This window comes from Cryptomeria japonica, chromosome 5 (genome assembly GCF_030272615.1).
Source record: "Cryptomeria japonica chromosome 5, Sugi_1.0, whole genome shotgun sequence".
NCBI lineage: Eukaryota > Viridiplantae > Streptophyta > Pinopsida > Cupressales > Cupressaceae > Cryptomeria > Cryptomeria japonica.
In genome coordinates this window covers 137,799,274-137,824,707 of record NC_081409.1, presented here as the reverse complement: position 1 = coordinate 137,824,707, position 25,434 = coordinate 137,799,274, and the positions used below count along the sequence as shown (strand labels likewise).

The following is a 25,434-nucleotide window of genomic DNA, read 5'->3' as shown; positions in this document are numbered from 1 at the left end:
TTAGGTCTATTCTTGATTAAAAAAATGTGTGGAAAAAGCTCATAGGTTGAAATTATAATTATTTTTTTTATTAATTTTTGAAAATGATTTTATGTTTAAAATATTTGACTATGTTTATTGTGTCATAATTAATTATTTTTAGTTAAAATTATAACTTTTTGTTGTATATAATGAATAAATTATTTTAAATGATTTCATAAAAGCAATCTAGTTAATTATCTTTCAATAGTTATAATTGTATTCAATCCTCATAAAAAACATGTGAGTTATTTTTTCCAATTTAATATATAATTAAAAATATATATGGTATTGTTATAAATGTAGTGTAAGAGTATTGAAATCATTTTTTGTTATGTTAAATAAAATTAAATTTTGAGAAATTGAAATTTTGATTTTTACAACTTTTTTTTTCTATCACAACTTTGAGAAACCATCCATCATGAAGATCTAATGGATGGTGGAGAATCATAAATAAATGTGAGATTCACTATCTTTTGCCTCTACCATAATTGATGATTGGTCTCACCTTTCCTTACAATATTGTATGTCAATTTTATATTATAAGGCTTTACATGACAATATTTCCTTTTGGTTGCCTCATGGCAACCAAAGAGAGAAAAGAGGGAAAAGTTATAAAAAATTTCATCAATTGTTTGAAATTGAGCTTAATTGAAGCCTTTTATGCCTTGGAGGTTGATTATATTTCAATAACAATAGAAAAGTATAAGCTAAGTAGCTACAACCAGATTAGAAGACCAAGGCCTTAACATGCATACACATATGTGTTAAAGGCTTCTAAAATCCATTTCTTGCATTGAAATCTATATCATTTCATGTGTATTAATATAAGGAGCCATGGCCTTTAATTGTTTATCTAAAATAGTATAATAAATAATAAAATTAATATATATGTATATGTATATATTTATACATACATAAATAAATACATACATGCATGTACATGTCATACATACATACATACATACATACATACATACATACATACATACATACATACATACATACATACATGTGTGTGTATGTATGTATATATACATACATATATATGTATACATATATATATATATATATATATATATATATATGTATGTATGTATGTATGTATATACGTATGTATATGTATATACATATGCATATGCATATGTATATACGTACGTATTCATACATACATATATATATGTATGTATGTGTATATATATACACATGTATATACATATATGTATGTATGTACATGTATATATACATACATACATACATACATATATGTGTGTGTGTGTGTGTGTGTTTATGCATATATACATACATATATATATACACATACATACATATACACATATATATACAGATATACACATATATATACATATATGTGTGTATATATACACACACATACAGATATAGATATGTATATGTATATGTATATGTATACATACATACATACATACATACATACATACATGCATACATACATACATACATACATACATGCATACATACATACATATGTGTGTGTTTGTGTACATATATATGTATATGCACACACACATATATGTGTGTGTATGCATATGCATATGTATATTTGTATGTGTATATGTATATGTATATGTATATGTATATGTATATATATGTCTGCATGTGTATATGTGTGTGTGGATATCCACACACACACACACACACACACACACACACACACACACACACACACACACACACACACACACATATGTATATATATGTATGTATGTATTTATATGTATACATACATACATATACATAAATACATGTATGTGTGTATGTGTATCTTTATGTGTATGTGTATGTATATATGTATATATAGATATACACACATTACACACACACAAAAAAAAATTCAATTGGTGACAATATATTAACTTTAAGTATATACCTCTTCACCATTTAAAAATATGTTAAAAGAATATAATTTATGATTAGATTGAAATAATATAAATTTAGAAAAATTAATTAGTATTATTTAGAGTGGTCTTAGTAAAGTATGACAATACAGTACAATATTCTTCTTCCAGTTCTTAATTATTGATATCAACATATCAAATAGAAAGAGTTCTTAAATTAATTGAACACTACTCTTTTTGATTTTTTTTTTAATAGAAAATAATATGTAATAGAGTGAGAAGTATCCACCATTGATCAATTGATCATTGTTTCTTTTCTTTATTTTTATAAGGTTTGGTCTTTTTAAAAGATAAGTTTTATGTGAGATTTTGAAGCTACATATATTAGTTGTAGTTTTTGATTAAGTGAAAAACAGGTTTTGAAGGGACCCCGAAACCCTTTACAGCATTACATAATAAGATTGAACCTTATAGACCCACATAGATAGAACATAAAAATAAAGATAAAACAACTAGCAAATAGACAAAAAGTTGGCAAAGGACCAAAAACTAGCAAAAGGACAACACATGGTACACAAGGGACAACAGAGGACCCACCAAGTAACAAACCTAAGTAAAACTTTTAAGGAGCTCCGTAGCTTCTAGCTCCAATTCATCCATATAGGCAATTGCACTCTTAATTTCTTTGATCACTTTATTAGCACGCAGTGCCTTCTTCCTTATACTTGTACATGTTCTCTTGTCTGAGCCAACACTAAAACTTTACAATTTTCTCTCATATTCTTGATTTTTAAAAAAAAATGATATTTATATTTATGTGTTTGTGTTAAAGTATACGTAATAAAATACATCATGTCACATCCTTGTTTTCTAGTAGCTTCAACTATCAATTTGTGCATTGTATTGAAAACAAATATGAGACATATCTTGAAATTTCACACACTAATGGCTTGCTAATTTTTGATAACGAATGAAAAGAAACAACTTTTCTTATAATTTGTTACCTATTTTAAAAAACTTCTCTTGCATGTATCTGTATATTTTTTTGATAGGTCATAAGGTAAGTAGAGCTAAACATTTTAGCCTCCTGAATAACCATCTCTCCAAGAAATGTGATGCATAAAGCTCTTGAAAGTTTGATAATTCCTTTCATCGCGCATTCTTCTCAAGTATTGTTGTTATCATTCCTCTGTTGAGAATAGAAGAAGTGCCCATTTCTTTGTCCTTGAAACTCTTCAACACATCTTCTCAAAATAAAGCCATTGGCATGTAAATAAATAATTATTTGCAGGTATGTAATAAAAAACATGTGTTAAAAGTGTAGCAATTTATTTGATAGCAAGAATCATATCATAAAACATTTTTATATAAAGCTTTTGCTAGTTGCAAAAGTATGGTAAGTTGGGAAAGTGTGTAAGAACTTAAAAGGGTATTGTGTTATTTAGTACACGTAGATACATCATGTGACATTACATTTCTTAAACATTGTGTGAGCATATAGCTTCTTAAATATGAAAGAATGCGCGTGGGACTAGTTTGTAGTATGTCATGTATGTTTGTGATGTTTTATTAGTTTTTCATGTGTATCCTTGTCATTAGTTGATTAATTTGAGGGTGTATGTGTCTATTTGTGATAATTCAACAAAAATGTTTGTCAATATGTACATTATATTTTTATATTTCTTTAATTATCTTATGTAATTACTATCCACATCATGGTTGTAGTTTGAGTTGAATTTATAAATATTGAATTATTTATAAAAAAGGTATCAATAAATTCTTCGATCATTTTTAATTGGCATATTAATGAAGAGATATTTTATTTTCAATTGTATTAACAAAGTTTAAAAAGGTGAAATTTTCATGAATGATATAGATGACGTCAACATGTTAGTGATGAGTATCATGCATTAAAATAGATAACAAGTGCAACATTCTTATAGCATGATATAACATTGTCGTAGTAATATTAAAACTACAATACCAATCGAATACATTACAATAAAATAATTGAATTATACTTAAATTTTGGAGATAAAGTGCACTATCTTTACATACAAAATCCATGCAATATATATATATATATATATATATATATATATATATATATATATATATATATATATATATATATATATGAAATCCATATAATATCCAATTTCTATCAAATAGAAAGTTGCAGATCAACCTAAATAAATATACAAATGAAGTTTGGTAATAGAGAAAATAAGACTATAGAAATTTATATTATCACATATAACTTGAAATATACTCCTAAGTAAAAATTTCATCTCAACCCTTTTCATTTCCATATCACTACTGGATCAACCAAAACATTGAATACTTGATGGTTGACCTCCTTATGAGAATAGGTGATGCCATCTCCAAATATATAAAGAAATTGTAATCCTCTATTAAAGTCAAAGCATATCCTCTCCCAATCAAGTAAAGAAATTTTTGTATTAAAATATATCCATCTTAATTTGTTTAACAATTCTTCAACAAGATTGGTGATGTGATTTAGTGCCTCTAGTTCTAAACATTTAGGATGCTCCCTCATATAACAGGAAATGGCAGAGGTGATCTCTCCATGGCGCCTATCATCCTTCAACAACATTAGAATTACGTTAATATTAAAAAATAATCAGATTTATTTCCATATAGATATTGTTTTATATAAAAATAGGATGTCAAACCTGGAAATCTCGTGTATCATTGATTAACAGTATACACATCCATATGAGCTCATTAAATCTGAATTTATTAAGGAATATTTTTTCAATAGCATCATCACTTAAAATAGGCCCTACTAAGAGGATAAGATGCAACAATATTGGTCCAATGGTTGCACTTGTTGTAGGATTTTTTATATACTCATTATAGGTAGGAACATATCCACTTGCTTTCCATCGTGTGTGCTCAAGGTTAGCCTCAACATAATCTACCCACTATAGAACAAAATAAATTTTAGTTATCAATTTGTTTTTATATATGTATCACATGATTTATGTATTCTATTTAGTTTAGAAATTTAACTGGTGCAAATATATTAACAATAAGAATATCCCTCTTAAATATTCAAAAATATGTTAATAAAATATAATTTCCATTTAAAATGTGATAAAAATAATTATTCAAAAGTATATATTTTTAGGTATAGTGGTCTTTAAAATGTATGATAGTATAAGCAATATTATTCTTATGATTCTCAAATATTGATCTCAACATCAATCATTCATCTCAAATAGAAAGAGATATTAAATTAATTCAACACCACCCTTGAAAAAGGTTCTTGTTTTGACAAAATAAAGAATAAGATAGTTATAAATATCCACCAACCATCACTCCATTCATATTTCTTCTATTTAGTTCCATGAGGATCCATTTCTATAAAATCTATGTTCCCTGTGAGATTTTGTAGGTACATAGATTAGGCTTTTATATATATATATATATATATATATATATATATATATATATATATATATATATATATATATATATATATATATATATATATATAAGGGTTTGAATAAGTATACGTACCGCTTTTGTAATAAAAGGCATCATGTCATGTCTTTTCTTTTTTTAGCTTCATTTATCAGTTCATGCACAGTCTTGAAAATAAATTCAATACATGCCTTAAAATTTTGTAGTTTTATTTTTCATTATAGAGACATCCCAGCCTTTATCAATGGCTTCCTTAATAAGTTTGAGTTGTTCAATTGTTGCATAGTCATCAAAAAGATCATCCAAAATCGTGGCAATAGTCGATATTTTGGCTATAACAATTCTAGTCCTAGAAAACTCCACCTCATCTACTGCACTAACGCCCCACATGAATTATTCAATTGTCTGCTCTCTCGTTGCAATTAGCTTGGAGACACTTGAATCGACCCACCACCTATGATACAAATTATTATTTATCAAAATATTTTAAAAAATAAAAAATCTATAACAATATAAATTATACTATATTCAAGATTTAGATTTATGTATAATATTGATTTAATGAAATAAGGAGTTTGGAAGACAAACAATAACTGAGAAACTTAAAAATAGTTTAAACAAAACTAAAACAAAGTAAAATTGGAACTAGTTAATAGTAAGAAAAAAAATTCTTGACTTAAAATAAGAGCTCAAACAAAATGAGAAAATTCTGAAAAAACTTTGTATATCTTGTTCATTGACTTATATTGATGTTTACAAGAAATATTATTAATAAAATTTATATTGAAAGATTTAAAAATTTATTCAGATTATTACTAATTTATAAGAATGTAACACTTCTAATTTTACAAACAAATACCTAAAGAGATTCTTCATCTCCATCTTGTACATAAACTGCAATATATTAAAATCCAATTTGCCCAGCTCTAAAATTCTCTTGTCCTTCAACCTGAAGAAAATCTTAAGAAACAGATTTAGAGTTATGCTTGGCACTTGTACCTCATATCATCTAGCTCATATTTTTCTATAAAGTTTCGTGCCTCCCATCTCGTAAAAGTACGAGACCATTCATATATAAGGGTGTATTCCACCTACAATATTGAAATGAAAATGGATCAGTACAACATTGTTTATGATTTGTGCTTCTTTAATCTCTGAGAAAAACGAAACTCATAATCTATTACCACTTTTAAAAAACTGCTGTTATATGTATCACCAGATTTTTCTGGTAAGGTCTTAATGCAAGAAGAGCTAAACATTTTAGCCTCTTCCATAACCATCTCTCCGGGAAATGCCAAGCTTGAAGCTCTTAAAAGGTTGAGCATGTCTCTCATATCACATTCTTCTCTAGTGTTGTTATCATTGCTCTGTCCAGAAAAGAAGTGCCCATTTTTGTCCTTGAAACTCTCCAGCACATCTTCTCAGAATCAAAGCATGGGCATGAGCATGTAAAAAAAAATTAATTATGGTTTTGAAAATATAGCAACAAAAGTATGGTAAGATGGAAAAGTGTGTTAAAACTTAAAAGGGTATTGCGTTGTTTAGTAGGTACCTGGAGATACATCATAACGATGGAGTCGTAGTAGTCTGAGTCCTAAAGCTGTAGCATTCAAATTTCTGCAGCTAACACTTCTTAATCTTATACCGACACTTGTATCCCAAGATCTGCATTCATAAATTAATAATTTTTTAATGTTTCCAAACTGCAGCAATCACAACCAAAATGTGTAATTTCAATTTTAAAAGTAAATCTATCGATATGATCATATGTAAAAATATTTCTTATTCAACAAATTACAAAGAAATTTTTTAGAAATGTCATAAGAGAAAAGAAATGACAGAGCGGTAAACGGAGTCGAGAGTGAGTTTTATTTCAGCGTCAAAATATCCCTAGGCACTGCAATGCATCAACCATCTCAAGCCCTTCGATTAGATCTCCAGTTTGCATTTCTCTTAGCAACATTCTGACTTCTTTAACCAGTGTTTCAGCGCGTTCACGGTATTCAGGTTCCTATACATAATAAACATGATGATGAGCATGAGCAGTGAAGAGAAGCAAATCAAACTAGAAATAAGAGCACACTACTTACCGGTGTATGCATGGATTGGACAAAATCATCATCCCACACATTGAAGGCGTTGTCTGGAATAGAAGCAATACAAATTTCTTCCCCTGCATCCAAAGTCTTCATAGTAGATGAAAAATATTGAACACAAATTTAAAAGCTTAAATATCCTCTCAAGTTTAGTACTGCACATAGACACTAGACTACACTACACTGTGAGGACTGGGCTTACAGTGCTACTTATTTATACAAGATTACGCTGCGAAAAATGCGTGACAAATTCATTTTTTATGTTAATGTGGGTGATTAAGGCCTTAGGTTGTCTATGTCCATTACGACGTTGATAGTTATGACTTATGAAATCCTTTCGCTTTCCTTCACCTACCAGCGCGCTGTCCACCGACGTATAATGCGGAAGAATAGTAATTGTGGGGCGACAACTTCGTATTTACCCCGACCTCTACGGAACAAAATTAGGGTATAGAATCAAGATTCAAGTACAAATAGTGCATGCAGGAATGAGCCAAACATTTAGCACCCAGAAATAAATTATGAATAATAGAAATTAGGTCTAATGATCACACACATACCATACCTACATACACTTGTCAAGAAGCGAGACCCACTAAATGGGATATAAAATGTTTAACATACATTAATGATCCATGGAAAACCATCAACATCATTATACTATTGTTGGTCCTTATAATTGGAATGGCAACTAAGCAATAAAACACAATTCAAAGATTGAATATCCTTGAATAGCTAGCTTTCTTGTAGCAAAGGCTCATTTACTTATCAACCAGGGACGTAAACTTAAAATGAGCCAGCACTGTATGTGCACCAAGTTCATATTGCAACCATTTTATATTACTGCAGGAAAGGAAATTCTTTAAAGTAAACACACAAATCTCAATGAACTAATACTTAATCCAAATTCACAACTAGAAATTACTTAAATAACTACTATTAAATGATAATGTTGTGGCAAGCAACAGGAACTACTCTGCCGCTGTGGTTGCAGGAACAGACACAGGAACTGTTTCTAGTGGCTACAGGAACAGACGATTGCCGAAACAACTATTACTAAAAAATGAAAACTAATTGGAACACACGAAAGATTACTCACCAAGTGGGCCCCCTTGAGTGAGTATTTCTAGAACTTTCAGGTTACAATTGTTAAGCGTTTAAAATCACATTGATCTCTTTATTTCATCTTGACTGTGAAAAATACATAACATACCAGAAGACTACATATTACAAATATTATGGTCATTCTCTACTATCCCCGAGAGGAGAGAGATCCCTTTATTTATAAGAAAACTTATAATTGACTCCTAACTGATCGACCACATTTCTACAGAATAGGCGAACAAGATTTATTAAACAAAAAGAAGAAGAAGAAGAAGTCAGCGTAGGAAAACAGAACAACATCTATCCTGCAGCTGAGAAAATATAGCATGACTTGCTTCCTGGATCTAAGCTCCACTAAGAACAGATATAAATGTTTCATAAATCATTCTTCTGAAGAACCGGTCAAGTGGCTTCGATCATTACTATTTTTCTCTAACTGGGTCTGCATTGCGGCTATATACTCAGTGCTTCTTTAAACCGCCACTTAGTCTTTACTTCTCATTTGTTGACCTTGCATCATGATATTAATGTGCACAACAAACATGTGTATATACTAATGCTAACATGATATAATGAAAACCATACTTAAGAATGATTTTAGATATTTGCATTGATAAATCATTTAAAAACCATTATATGACAACCTTAAGTATAGGTCAAATCAATTTCAAAAACACTTAAAAGGTATCAGCTAGGAGAGTATCATGATCCAAATGTCATCTAATCAGAAGACCTAGGCGGGAGTATTATAACAAAAATCTATCAAAATAGAGCCATTATTTAGGCTCATCAACTATGATGAAAAGTGTTTTTCAAAAAGCTTATCAAATTCCTTAGAATCCTTATTAAATTAGGTAAGCATTCACATCATACAAATTAGAAAATAAAATCAAAAGAATACATGTAGATTCTATATACTTTATTATGTAGCACATCTAGAAATTGTCATAAATAATTGTGTGTTTAAATTTTTTTCAATGTTTTGCAACTTGCATGTTATGCTCTTGGAGTTGAGAGAACACAATTTACAAGTGTGAATATACCATAAAATAGAAAAATGGAATAGGTAATAGCTATAGACTATATCATGAGAGCAATCCATCAAAATGACACAAGTAAATAATATAAATTATTTTTCTATGTGTATAAGCATATCATTTTGTTTCTTTGTGTACTATGTGATAACCCCCATGATATCACTTAATGCAAATTATTAAATAATGTTAATATCCTAAAGAGGAAATAAATCATTAAATATTGTTAATTTAAGTATAAATAAATGATTAAAATATTAATGTATTTAATATATAAAATGATAAAGAAAAATATTATTAAATATCAATATAAAAAATAATAAAGGAAATATATTTAATATAGAATAAGAAAGTATTATTTAATATTTAATACATTTACAATGTCAATATTTAATATATGTCAATATAATAGTTAGTATACTTAAAAACATCAAATATTTAAAATATAATAAAGTTCCACTCCCCCCGCCCCCCACTCCCCCCCGCACAATATAATATTAACATGTATTAAAATTATTAAACCCCCCCACCCCCACAATTACCCCTACACAAAGAGATGTGACGGTAATCACATCCTTGGCTACGGTTACCCTCGCACCCCTTCATGCGGAAGGGGACCCATGGAGGGGCACATCCCTTCATGGGGTTTAAAGGGGAAGTAGCAGCACACAGTAGGGGGAAGGGAGGCAGGGAAAAAGGAGGAAGGATTGCTACGGGTTGGAGAGAAGTTCGGGAAGCTACAGTAGTAGGTAAGTAAGAAGGGAATACGGTATTATATATATTAATAAATAGGAATGATAAACATGTTATTATATTTATGAAGGAATATAAAATAAATACTTAATACATATGTTAGTGAACATAGTAATGAACTAGTTTAACACATAGGTTAGTGAATATCGTAATGAACAAGTTTAACACATATGTTAGTGAATATAGTAAGGAACAGTTTGGTATTATATATGTTAATGAATATGAATGATGAACATGATATTACATGTGTTGAGGAATATAAATAATGAATACCTTAATACATATATTAATGAATATAGTAATGAACAAGTTTAATACATATGTTAATGAATGATCTTCAGATGTTAATGAATATGAATAGACATATGTTAATAAATACATATCAATGAATAGTTAGGAATATAAGTTAACAAAGGTGAATATTTAATAATGGATATTTTCTGAATATATGTTATGGAATACATGCCAAGATAGGGATATGTAAATGTGAATGGAAAGTACTAATCAATTATGAAAATGTAATATAAATGTGATTATATGATGAAGGCTATAGGGGAGAAACTCCCTTAGCCTCATGGATGGATTATGGTAATCCCTAGGGCAGTATATATACTAAATATCTATATGCATATGTATGGCTTGGTTGACTAAGTTCAACCAAGAAGAGGCGGATCTGGCCAGTCCACTCTGAGGACTTAGATGATGGGATGCATCACCCAAGGCAAAGAATGGACATAAGGTCTTCCTTGGATGGCTTGGGTGTAAGAAATTACACCCAAGATGGGGATCGAATTAACCTTCGATTTCCAACAGGGCTTGGATGTAAGAAATTACATTCAAGACAGAAATCGGATTCACCTTCGATTTTCTGGAGGGCTTGGGACCAAGATGGGTTCCAAGAAGGCGAGCCTCACGGCCACCTAAGATATATTATCGTATGGCATTCGTATCCTTTTTAATAAATCAAAATTGTGATTATGTTAATTAAGTATTTTTGGCAAGTTAAATTTTTTTTTTATATATATATATATATATGTCATATTCTAACAATCTGTTTTGTAGGATAGTGATCACTAACTAGTAAGGACATTACATACTAAATCAACTTATTTAACTTATTGAAGTTATAATAATATTGAAACATTGATGCAAGGACTTTGTGGAGTCATAACATTTGGCTCGGTTGTCCGATTGGACTGAAATTTTATGAGGTGTATCATGAGGAGTTATTTGGATTGCCGAATGAAACTAGTTTGGTTGGATCTCAACTTGATCAAATTTTCAAGGCCAAATTCCTTCAGTCATGACTTCAAAAAGAGCTTTTGTGATATTTCCTAGATTTTAGAAAGTTGACTTTGGAGTTATTTTCTAACTCGTGGTTTTTATTTATTTAGAAAATTGGCAATTCATGTCAATTTATATATGTGTGTGTGTGTGTAGAAGATTTTGTGAGTTTTTGAATAGATTTGAAAATTACCAGAAAATGGCAAATTTTAGATTTTGTAAAAAATTACCAAAAGAGGGAATTTTTTGGATTTTTGTTCAAATATGCTTATTTTTCATTGTAATGATAGAATGGTTGGGGAAAAATAAAGAAGAATTAATTTGATTTCTAAAGTTTCTTTGGTGTCTCTTTTACTTATGTTTAATGGTGAATTCTTAGTAGAAAGTTGGTTATATCATCTAGTATTAGAGTGGGAAGATGGTTGGGAAAGGCAAAGGAAGAGGAGGCATTGCCTAGATGCATGGAGAAATGTAAAACCCACAAATGCAAGTTATGAATACTATGAATATGATGTGACTTGGCAAATAAGATAAAGAGGAGAAGCCTCTGTTCAAGAATCAGACCAAGGATGCTTAGAAGATTACAAAGGATTGCATGACTTTTGAAAAGAGGATGCTTAGAACACTAGAAATGAAGAATGAAGTTATAAAAGTTGAAGTTTCAGAGTATATAGGTAGTCTTAAACTAGAGGAATTGATCTATTGGTTGAATGATGTTGGAAAATTCATCGAATGGAAGTCTATGATAGAAGAAAAGAAGGTCAAATAATTTGGATGCACCAAGATGAAGGGTCATGCAATGACCTAGTGGGATCATTTACAAAAGGAACAGACTAGGAAGAAAAAGGATAAGATCAAGATGTGCAACAAGATGGAGAAGAAGTGGAGAGAAAAAATTATGACCATGGATTATGTGCAAACCCTCCTTCATAGGTTTCAAAAAAAATAGAAAAATTTATCTACTGTATAAAGATTATATAGATAAGTTTTACAAGTTGTCTATCTATAATAAGCATTAAGAAATTGATGAACAAATTGCTACTAGGTATGTAAATGATTTAAAATTTTCTATTCAAGATTAACAAAGCATGTAGATCAAGTTAGTAGTATGGAAGAGGCCTACCAATTGGTTCCAAAGGCAAAAGAAAAGTAGAGTAGAAAATATTTGTAAAGAAATAGAGACGGAAAAAGGGCTACATCATCTCCTTCATGATGTGGCTTGAACTATAGTAAGGCATAATCATTATAGGGGTAGAAAAGGCAATAGATTCTCAAAAAGTACTTCAAAATCAACAAAGAGAAAGGGGATTTCAAAAGGGTACAGGTTATAGTAGTGGAAGAGGATGGAAAAAACAAAGGAATTTTACTTATTTTAGGTTGTTGAAGTGTGAACCGATATGATGGAATGAACTGGTATATGCAGAAAGTGAAGCGGTATGATGGAATGTGAACCAGTATATGCAAAAAGTGAAGCGGTATATTGGAATGTGAACCGGTATATGCAAAGTTTGTGTCAGGGTTTCATTTGATATGGCTACCGGTTGGTTGTCTCAACTTCAGGGTTTTCGATTGATGCATTCCAGGTTTGTCTGATTTGACCGATGACATCCTGTGATGAGTTAGCATTGAAATGATGATGAGATCGTGTTGCCACGTCAGCCTTGTGCGCGTGAAGAATCTCTTTGAGGATATTGCATGAAGAATATTGATTCTATCCACCTCAAGAATGTGCAAAATCTATGTAAATAGTGGAGAGCGCATGATGGGTTATTAGCTTCCAGAAGCGGTGAAGAAAGGACGATGGAGAATGTCTTGAGATTTGTTCAAAATTGTTTTCCCCTATGTAATGTATTTAAATGGTTAGGATTGGACTGACTAGATTGACAGCCTAGATGCTTACAGGTTTAGGGTTTATGCTACAGACCTAATTGTTGTCTATAAGGTCAATGATATTTGTTATTATAAAGTTGTTGGCAAATGATTGTATGTGAGGTGATTCTTGCCAGACTAGAGAAGTGAGTAGAGATTTGCAGAGTGTGATTGCAGATGTAAAGGAAATGAAGTGGATCTTCCTTAGCATTGAGTGTTGTTATCAGATCAGTGTATTACCTGTTGACTTATAACCATTTCAGCAGTTGGAAAATCCCTTTACCGGGTATCTTTAACAGGCTTTTTGTAAATCCCATAACAGGGTGACTCAAAATCATTGATTTCTTAAAATCCTCTTGCAAGGTAACCTTTAACAGAGTTTTAACCTCTAACCGGGTATTTAGTCATCCCTTAACCAGGTGATCCCTAGCAGGATCGGTTCCTAGCAGAACCTGTTGTAAAGTCTTTAACTAGACTAGGCTCCTAACAGAGCAAACTTTAGAAGAGTTCAAGAACAAATTGTGGGTATTCATCCCCACCGTGGTTTTTTCCCAGTTGGGTTTCCACATGAAAAATGAGTGTTTTATGTGTGATGTCTTTTCATGTGATGTTTTAGTGTTTTTTGTTAAGCAGTAATGCAAGCTAAATCATTGGTCATTGTATTTCTGATGTATTACTTGCTTAACCATATGGGGGAAGTTGAGATGAGATATTAGGTTGTGAGATCATCTAGATGTTACCGATTTATGTCTTTTACAGTCATACTGTGTTCTACCGATAGTGCCTTTATTTAGATCATTGATATTGTTTACTAGTTAGTGCAGTCTTTGCAGTTTAAGTTGTTAAAGAAGTTCTTGTCCATACTGATTCACCCCCCCTCTCAGTATCTGTTGAGTATTTATTGTTCATCATTATTCATCAATTGGTATCAGAGCAACCTCCAGGTCCTTTGTGTTATAAGCTTAACCGCTTGAGGAAAAGATCCTATTTTAATGATGAAGAGGGAAGGTCCTAAGTTCAACAGAGATAACTTTAAGATATGGAAGGACAGAATGAAGATTTACATTAAAAGCACGGGTGCTCAACACTAGAACTATGTTGAGAATACTTATGTTGTCCTTACCAGTACTCTCACTGATGATCAAAGAAGAGAAATTTAGAAGAATGGCCAAGTTATGGAAGCTCTTATCAGCAATCTATTTGATATTGAGTTTATAGATGTTCAAGATAAAGACAATCCCAAAGATGTATGGGATACTCTGGAGTCTATCTATGGTGGTGATGAGCATGTGAAGAAAGCTAAGGAAGAGAGCCTTAGGGGAAAATTTGAAGACATGCGGATAGTTGAAGGAGAGACCATTCAACAATATGGGATAAGAATTAAAACTGTTGTTGGAGACATCAAAAGTGCAAGAGGTACAATAGATGATTCCACTGTTGTTAACAAAGTTTTGAGATCCTTATTATCGATCTATGCAATAAGGGTTGTTGCTATTCAGGAGTTGAGATCTATTAACAAGACAAAGGTATCCCTTGACTCCATCATTGCTAAGTTGACTGTATATGAGCTAAATAGTTATGATGGAAGTGTTCAGAAGATTGAATCAGGCTTTAGAGCATCTGCTACACCATCTAGAAAGGGAAAATAAGTTGGAACCAGCTGTGAACCCAGACAAAGTAGAGATATGGATGATGAGGAGATTCTAATGGAATTTGAAGCTCTTCTTGCCAAGAGATTTCCTAAAGGAACTGGAAAATATAGAGGTAAGCTCCCTTTGAAATTTTTTTCTTGCAATAGGATAGGACACATTGCTATCAACTATCCTAATAGTGATAATAAGGACAAATCGAAGAAGTTAAAAAATTTCAAAGGAGGAAACAAGAGAAACTGTCTTGTTGCAGTCGATGAAGGTGTCACTGATGATGAATTAGAAGATGAAGAAATTGAAGACATAGTGTTTGTAGCCATTAAGGAAGATGTGTCAGACAAGAAGGCTCTTGTCTCCCACTTTGATAATTCTAATGAGTGGATTATTGATAGTGGATGTTCTCACCACATGACAGGTGACCGGAGAAAGTTTTCGTCTTTGGAAGAGTACGATGGAGGTGTAGTCCAATTTGGTAATGATGCACCATGTATGGTAAAAGGCAAAGGGTCCATCTCTCTAAATGGAAAAAGAAGTACTGATAATGTGTATTGGGTAGAAGGTCTCAAGCATAACCTTTTGAGTTTTGCCCAGCTAAATGATAAAGGACTCACTCTAGAATTCAAAGATGGAGTGTGCAAAATAAAAAGAAAGAGTGGTGAACTGATGGCAACTGGTATGCAGACCAAAGGTAACTTATTTCAATTAAATACAAATATCAATCAATGTCTAATGGCTAAGTTTGATGATAGTTGGATATGGCATAGGAGACTCTGCCATGTAAATTTTGATAATATTGTGAAGGCCAGTAAGATCAAGGTAGTTAGAGGATTGTTTGTGCTGAACAAACCAGAGAACCCTTCGTGTAGAGAATGTCAACTGGGGAAAATGTCTTCCTCAACCTTCAAAGGTAAATCTTTCATAGCAGATAATTTACTTGATCTTGTGCATACTGATTTGTGTGCTCCTATGAAAACTAGGAGTGTTCAGGGAGATAGGTACTTTATAATTCTTACTGATGTTTGCTCAGGAATGATGTGGGTCACATTCTTGAAAGACAAGTCTGAATCTTTTGGAAAGTTTAAAGCCTTCAGAGCACTAGTTGAAAAGGAAAGCGGTAAGAGGATTAAATGCCTTAGAACTGACCAAGGAGGTGAGTTCACCTCTGGAGAATTCAATAAATACTGTGAAGAGAATAGCATCAAGAGGCAACTGTCTGCCCCCCATACTCCATAGCAGAATGGCCTAGCATAAAGGAACAACCGGACTATAGTTGAAGCTGCTAGAACGATGCTAATTCAAGGGAAGGTTGCTCACACTTTTTAGAGAGAAGTGGTGAGCACTGTAGTTTACACTATGAATCGGGTACTCATCAAGAAAGGTAAGGATAAAACTCCTTATGAGTATTGGACAGGTAAGACTCCTGTAGTTAGCTACTTTAGAGTGTTTGGTAGCAAGTGTTATATCAAGAGAAGTGAACACCAGAGCAAGTTTGATGCAAAATGTGATGAGGGAATATTCCTAGGGTATTCCACCAAGAGAAAATCTCTCAAGTGTTTTAACAATAGGACTCAAAGAATTGTTGAAAGTATCAATGTTAAAGTTGATGAAACCTCTGAGAGACCTGAGGAAACTAGCAGCGAGCGAGTGGTAGATGAATCGGATGTAACCTTTTGGGATCCAGTTACAAAACAACCAAGTACAAGTAACAATGCTCCTACATGGGTAGATACTGATGCGGATGAAGATGAGGATGAAGAGGAAAAGCAAGAGGAATCAGTTAAGATCATTCCTAGGTATGTAAAGATGCATCATGATTCAAAGTAGATCATAGGGGATAAGGATGCAGGAATACTAACAAGAAGAAAGGTCAAAGAGAATTCTTGCATGATTTCTGAATTTGAGCCCAAAACATTTAAAGAGGCATACAAAGATGAAGATTGGATTAAGGCTATGGAAGAGGAACTTGACTAGATAGAAAAGAATGGTACATAGTCTTTGGTACTTAGACCTGAGCACAAAAATGTTATTGGAACCAAATGGGTTTTTAGAAATAGGTTGAATGAAGATGGCACAGTGGTAAGAAACAAAGCAAGATTGGTATGTAAGGGATATGCTCAAGAAGAAGGAGAAGATTATAGAGAAACCTTTGCTCCAGTAGCTAGATTGGAAGGAGTTTGAATTCTACTTGCATATGCAACCTTCAAGGGATTCAAAGTGTATCAGATGGATGTGAAATCTGCATTCCTAAATGGAATACTTGAAGAGGAAGTATATATAGAGCGGCCAGATGGGTTTGCCCTATTAGAAGATAGTGATATGGTGTATAGGCAACATAAAGCCTTATATGGATTGAAGCAAGCACCTAGAGCATGGTATGAACATTTACACTCCCATATTGTGAAGATTGGACTTGAAAGAAAAAGTGAAGATAGAAATATCTATCTAAAGACAGAAGGAGATTAGATTCTGATCTGTGAAGTGTTTGCTGATGACATAATTTTTGGAGGAGATGACAAGATGAGCCATGCATTTGCAGATGAAATGAAGAAGAAATTTGAGATGTCACTAAGCAGAGAGATTAAGTTCTTCATTACACTACAGATTCAACAAATGAAAGATGGTATCTTTATCACTCAGTCCAAGTATGTCAAAGATGTGTTGAAGACCTTTGGCATGGAAGAAAGAAAACCGGTTGGTACACTAATGATGATCGGTTGTAAATTATCAAAAGAAGATGACTCAGCATTGGTGAATGAGAGATTATCGGTCAATGATTGGTAAGTTGCACTATGTAGTACACAATAGACCGGACATTGCACATGTAGTGGGCATTGTTGCACATTTCCAGAAAAGTCTAAGAGAATCTCACTTGGTAGCAATCAAGCGGATTCTTAAATATCTGAAGGGAACTATAGATTATGGATTGTGGTATCCATATAGTAATGATTTCAATCTCAAAGTGTTTATTGATGCCGATTGGGCTGGTAATGTGGATGACCAAAAGAGCACAACTGGTGGTACATTCTTTCTCGGTGGTAGACTAGTCTCATGGATGAGCAAGAAGTAGAGTTGTATCTCTTAGTCCATAGTAGAAGCAGAATATGTAGCAGCATTTATGAACTGCACTCAGACAATTTGGATGAAGCATGTATTAAGTGGTTTCAAAGTTCCTGTATCTGAACCGGTCAGTATATTTTGTGATAACACAAGTGCAATTAATATTTCCAAGAATCCGGCATTGCAAGCTAGAACCAAGCACTTTGAGCTCAAGTATCATTTTTTGAGGGAGAAAGTTCAGAACAAAGAGGTTGTATTGGAACATGTTTCCAGTAAAGAGCAATTAGCAGATATTTTCACTAAGCCTCTACCGAAGGCTACATTTACCTATTTAAGAGGTGAATTAGGGGTGCTACCCCTTCAAGAGGTGAACTAAAGGTATGTGCTCCACATCAGTCAGGTATTGCATTGTCAAATCTTTTCAGGATTGTTGTGTTGAAGGATGTTACTCCTCAGGGGGAGAAGCATAGTAGATCATGGATGTTTTTGCCTCCATTTTGGCATTGTTCTCAAAGGGGGAGAAGATGTGAAGCAAAGAAGATATCTACAGTAGTGAAGACATATAATATGGAAGAAGCTATAGAAATATCTTTGTATATTCCTATCAATGCCAAAGGGGGAGATTGTTGGCATATGTGCAGAGTATGATGACATGATGGTATTGTATGTTGTCATTGAAGTCAATATGTTGAAGTATGAACTGGTATATTGAAGTAAGCGAACTGGCAAGTGAACCGATATGATGGTACAAGTGAAGCGGTATGTTGAGGTGTGAACCGGTATGATGGTATGAACCAGTATATGCAAAATGTGAACCAGTATGTTGGAATGTGAACTAGTATATGTAGAAAGTGAAGCCGTATGTTGGAATGTCAACCAGTATATGCAAAGTTTGTATCGGGGTTTCATTTTATATGGCTACCGGTTGGTATTCTCAACTTCAAGGTTTCTGGTTGATGCATTCTAGGTTTGTGTGATTCGACCGACAATATCCTATAATGAGTTAGCATTGAAATAATGATGAGATCGCGTTGCCACGTCAGCCTTATGCGCATGAAGAATCTCTTTGAGGATCTTGAATGAAGAAGATTGATTCTATCCACCTCTCGAATGTGCAAAATCTCTATAAATGGTGGAGAGCACGTGATGGGTTATCAGCTTCCAGAAGCAATGAAGAATGAACAATGGAGAATGTCTTGAGATTTGTTCAAGATTATTTTACCCCATGTAATGTGTTTAAATGGTCAAGATTGGACCGACTGTATTGATAACCCAGATGCTTAGGGGTTTAGGGTTTATGCTATCGACCTAATTGTTGTCTATAAGGTCGATGATGTTTGTTATTGTAATGTTGTTGGCAAATGATTGTATGTGAGGTGATTCCTGCCAGACTAGAGAAGTGAGTAGAGATTTGCAGAGTGTGATTGCAGATGTAAAGGAACTGAAGCGGATATGCCTTAGCATTGAGTGTTGTTATTAGATCAGTGTATTACCTGTTGACTTCTAACCATTTGAGTAGTTGGAAAATCCCTTTACCAAGTAGCTTTAATAGGATTTTTGTAAATCCTTTAACAGGGTGACTCAAAATAATTGATTTCTTAAAATCCTCTTACAAGGTAACCTTTAACAAGGTTTTAACCTCTAACCGGGTATTTAGTCATCCCTTAACCGAGTGATCCCTAGAAGGATCGGTTCTTAGCAGAACCTATTGTTAAGTCTCTAACCGGACTAGGCTCCTAATAGAGCAAACTTCAGAAGAGTTCAAGAAAAACTTGTGGGTATTCATCCCCACCATGGTTTTTTCCTAGTTGGGTTTCCACGTGAAAAATGGTTGTGTTATGTGTGATGTCTTTACATGTGATATTTTAGTGTTTTCTGTTAAGCAGTAATGCAAGCTGATCCATTGGTAATTGTATTTTTTATGTATTACTTGCTTAAGCATATGGGTGAAGTTGAGATGAGATATTAGGTTGTGAGATGATCTAGATGTTATCGGTTTATCTCTATTATAGTCATACTATGTTCTACCAGTAGTGCCTTGATTTAGATCGGTGATATTGTTTACTAGTTAGTGCAGTCTTTGCAGTTTAAGTTATTGAAGAAGTTTTTATCCATACTGATTCACCCCCCCTCTTAGTATCTGTTGAGTATTTACTATTTATCATTATTCATCAATTGGTATCAGAGCAACCTCTAGGTCCTCTATGTTATAAGTTTAACTGCTTGAGGAAAAGATCCTACTTTAATGATGAAGAGGGAAGGTCCTAAGTTCAATAGAGATAAATTTAAGATATGGAAGGACAAAATGAAGATGTACATTAAAAGCATGGGTGCTCAACATTGGAACTATGTTGAGAATACTTATGTTGTCCCCGTTGGTACTCTCACCGATGATCAAAGAAGAGAAATTCAGGAGAATGGGCAAGTTATGGAAGCTCTTATCAGTAGTCTATCTGATATTGAGTTTATAGATGTTCAAGATAAAGGAAATCCCAAAGATGTATGGGATACTCTGGAGTCTATCTATGGCAGTGATGAGCATGTGAAGCAAGCTAAGGAAGAGAGCCTTAGGGGAAAATTTGAAGACATGCAGATGGTTGAAGGAGAGACCATTCAAGAATACCGGTTCACTTGCCAGTTCACTTACTTTAATATACCAGTTCATACTTCAGCATATTGACATCAATGACAACATACAATACCATCATGTCATCATACTCTGCACATATGCCAACATAAGTATGGATAAAAAGACTGCAAAGCATTTGAATGTTGAAATTATAATATGAAAGAAACAAATCAAGGAGAAACACCTAGGATGAACTTGGCTCAAGTTCAACTTGAAGTAGAAAAACTAGAGGTTTCATAAGATGTAGGACAAATGTTAGTACTTATCAAATTGCCATTAGCTTCATATCCAAAGTCATACTATATATTCTAGTCTATTGGTATTACCAAATCATGCAGTCGGTACACACAGAGAAGTCGGTATGAACAGTCAAGTCGGTTACAGAAGAAAGCAGACATAGAACATAGTATTCACCGAGTTGATTACCAAATAATGTTTCATGGCTACCGAGTGGTAAAGTTAACTCACCGAGTTGATATTCACCAAGTGAAATGTTTTACTAGATACATTGAACCTGGACATGCACATGAAAATGTGTTACACGATCGAGGCACATCTAACCATTTTTTGCATTGGAAATTGCACTAGGAGATTGTGTATGATTACAAGGTCAATCTAACCAATGAGATATTTTGTTTAGTTATTCATTCAAAGAATATTTTTGTAAGATCGAAGCAATGAATTAAATCACCGCTGTAAGAGATCTATTTATACAACATGATTCTAGGGTTAGAAAAGATATATACAAGAGATGTGAGATATGTGTGTGTATGCATGAAGGAAGACTGTTACAGAGACACAAAGAGGTCACCGAGAAGGTTATCAATGAACAGTCAAAGAATAGAGTAAACAGAAGGGTTTACCGAGTTACATTATGGGTTACCAAGGTATGCTACAAGCTAGGTAATCTTATTTAGAGCACATAGAATCTGCTATAGCATTTCAGATGTAAAGTTGCAGATATTTGTAATGATTTTATTGTAATATTTGAAGTTGTAAGAGAAACCTTTAACAAGGTAAAAGTCTCTAACCAAGTCTATAAATTGTAAATCCTTTAACCAGGTGCAACATTTATATAGTGTTGTAAAATCCTTTAGTAAGGTATATCTAACTGATCTTGATACTCCTAACAGGGTAAGCTATCAAAAATAGTAAAATGTAGCTCTAACCGAGCATTCTTTATTATTGTAGTAGTGAAGTTGTGGGTGCCATCCCCACCACAGTTTTTCTCTCTAACCAAGAGTTTCTGCATGACCAAAATATATGTGTTATGGAGTAAATCATGTATGGTTGTTATCTGTTGATTTTAGCTTTATTTTATGTTACTGCACTATTATGTTTATGCATAATAGTAAGGTTATTATCTAAGAAAAGTTTTGGAGTACTGATTCAACCCTCCCCTCTTAGTACATTTGCTTTCCATATTGGGCCTAACAATTGGTATCAGAGCTTGAATCTTGGAAAAGGGTTTAACTACCTAAAGAGAAAGATCTTAGCAATGGAAGGTTACAAACAATCTCAGAGGATTGTGTATCTTCAAGAAGAGCTAGATAATGCAAATCAAGTGATTGCAATCATGCAGAGGCAAATGCAAAAGTCTCTAAAAGTAAGGAGAAGATTATCTGATGACTTGTAGGATTCTCAAGAGCTAGTGGAACAAATCAAGACATCATCTGAGAACAGTATATCTGAAGAGACTGAAGAAATGATTGGAATGTTGAAAGAAAAGAACAAAGCATTGGCTAATCAACTAAAAGCAATGAAAAGAGAACATGAACATCTCAGTACACAGATGACTGAAAATCTAGATGCATTAAGGATAGCTAAGGACAAAGCAAGAGATCTACAAAGAGAGAAACAACAACTTGAAGCTCTAGTATCTGATAAGGATGATGAAATCATAAGGTTAACTGGTATTCAACAAAATATGACAGATCAAATAGGTTATGCACATCATGAAGCAATTCTAAAGAATGATGAAAATCAATCATTGAAACTTGAAGTATCAAGGTTGACTTATGAACTTGAAACAGAGAAGAAATCCAAAGAATCATTGGAGAAAAGTTATGAAGCATCAAAGATGTTGGATGAGCAACTGAATACAAGAAGACTCTACAAAGATGGAGGACTCGGTTACAAAGGAAAAGAATCAACCGAGAAAGGAATTCATACTACCGAGAGAGGAGAATCATCAAAACAAGTTGGAAACAGGATTAACATCAAAAGGAAGAAGCCTGTTTGCTAATACTATGGAAATCATGGTCATACTACCAACATATGCCAGATCAGAAAAGGTAAGAAACCGAGTATCTCTAACTCCAATGGATATTGTTATAATTGCAATAAATATGGTCACACATCTAATCAATGTAGGACAAAGTCTGTTAACAACTATCAGAAGGCAAAATTCAAAGGGTTTTGTAGAATCTGCAATAGATATGGACATAGTATCGAGAAGTGCTGGTTTAAGCAAAAGAACTACATGAAGTATCCACACTGAGCAAACACTGGAGGTTACCGAACCCACATAGATCCTTACCGACAATATGCAGCAATACCATGGGATTACAATACAAGGATATGGTGCGAATGTTGTGGAAGACATGGACATATAAGTGCCAACTATTTTATAAGATTTGGAATGAACAACCGAAGATCATGGAGAAATCTAGGTATGGCATGTTTTCATGTCACAAAGCTGGACATTTAGCTAGAAATTGCAGAGATCAACCAAGAAGAGACACTGAAGAGATAAAAGAAAAATTCAAGATGATTTGGAAAAAGAAGGAAATTATGTTTGATGAAGAAAGCACCTTACCTACCGAGTTAGGTGCACCTATTTCAAATTAGTCAAGAAAAGGTATGAAGGGACTGCATTCTCTAAAAGTTAAATCATAATAGTTCCTATTCTATTATGTACAAAATTCAAAATCTGCATAGTTAAGATGCAATTAGTCAGTTTATATATTATACAGGAAACTTGTCAAGTCGGTGTATATAGGAAACCTGCCAAGTCAGTTATTAAAGCAAAGTTGGTTACTTGATTAAAACAAAAAAAGGAGTAAATCAGTAAAAGGTGAACCGAGTGCATTTAATATCTTGACCTAACTTGCATGGAGCCCGATAAGGTATTTTTGAGTACTTAAAAGTGTTTTCGCAGTCATTTTCATTCACCCAAAGTTTTTGAGAAGCAGAGCAGAGTGAATCAAAGTGATCAAACTTCATTCAGAGCGAATTTCGAGGTATTTACATCAATCTATTCGCACTGTTTAGCTGGTTTCCAATCTAGTCAAATTGCTATTGTCTACCGAGTGTGAAGCGTCAGTCACTCTTACCAAAAATCTACCATGGCGCCCAAGATCCAAGACCCTGTAGTTGTCCAAAAGGTGGAGAAGCCCTCACTGAAATATTCTCTAACTCCTAAAGTTGCCTCAGAACCAGATGATAAAAATACATTTTCACTCATCCCAGATCGAGTCTTGTTAGTGGAAAATGTTAGATTCTTTACCAAATGCCATGTTGGGGAACTCGGTCATGTAGAGATTAGTGACACATATGATGAACTGTGCATTGATGGCAAAATGGATAGCAAATTTGAGCATATCAAAATCAAGGAATTAACTGAAGCCCTAGTCTATCCCCGTGTGTTGAAACCCTAGTGGGTTAAGTTTGTATTGAGCAGAGTACATGATGATTTCATGTGGCTACAAGAGCAACCATTCAAAATCACAAAGGAAGTCATTCACCTGATCACCAGGTATCCCATCTATGATCATGTTCGTGCATAGAAAATGATATCACAAAAGGAGCTAATCAGTCTAACCAGAGTAGAATCTGATTATCAAGGACTGAAACTGAATAATGTCAGTGATGCAGAACTAAAGTTTACAATCAGAGTTATTGGTTACTGTTTCTTCCAATCTGCAAGGGAAAACAGTGTACCATGTGCTGCAGTGGACTTGGCCTACAAAATAGTGAAGAAGGGAATGAAAGTAGATTTATGTGAAGTGCTACTGAAGAACTTGTTTGAGAACCTGAACACAATAAGGAAGCCGAAGAAGAACAACTTGGCAAACACACTAAAGTTTGGTTCACTGCTTGTATGTATGTTTTTCTATTTTGAGAAGTTCTTTCCCTCAGTTGGTAAAGTAGTATGGGAGCTACACCGACCTATCACCCATCAGCTCAATGACTACATCAAGAAGTTAGGAGATAAATTTAATGATATCATGGATGATTACTTCAGCAAATTCCAAGAGAAAATGCACAACGGGTACAGGATTCCACCACAGCTAGTCAAAAAATACAAGGACAATATATGTTTTGAAGTTGACACTAATTATTGCTATGTAAATGTTGTTGAACCGAGGACTGAATCATTGCAACCAATGTGTTATGAGATTGATTATGATATTACACAACAACAAATTGATGCCTATTTATCACTGCCTAAGCATGCAACTGAACTAAGGTATGGAACCTATGAAGAGGTGAAGGAGAAAATAAAAATGAGCATTGTAGTACCTAAGGCTACAAGGAAAGATACAAATATGATAAAGGTTTTATCTGAGAAATTCAAAGAAGAATCCTCCTCTACACCTATCAAAGGAAATC

General features: G+C 33.2%; 1 pseudogene; it reads right to left on the bottom strand.

Annotated features, from left to right (window-relative positions):
* Positions 1-4,197: 4,197 nt before the first annotated feature.
* LOC131042679 (longifolene synthase-like) lies at positions 4,198-7,537 on the bottom strand (annotated as a pseudogene).
* Between the last annotated feature and the right edge of the window lie 17,897 nt (positions 7,538-25,434).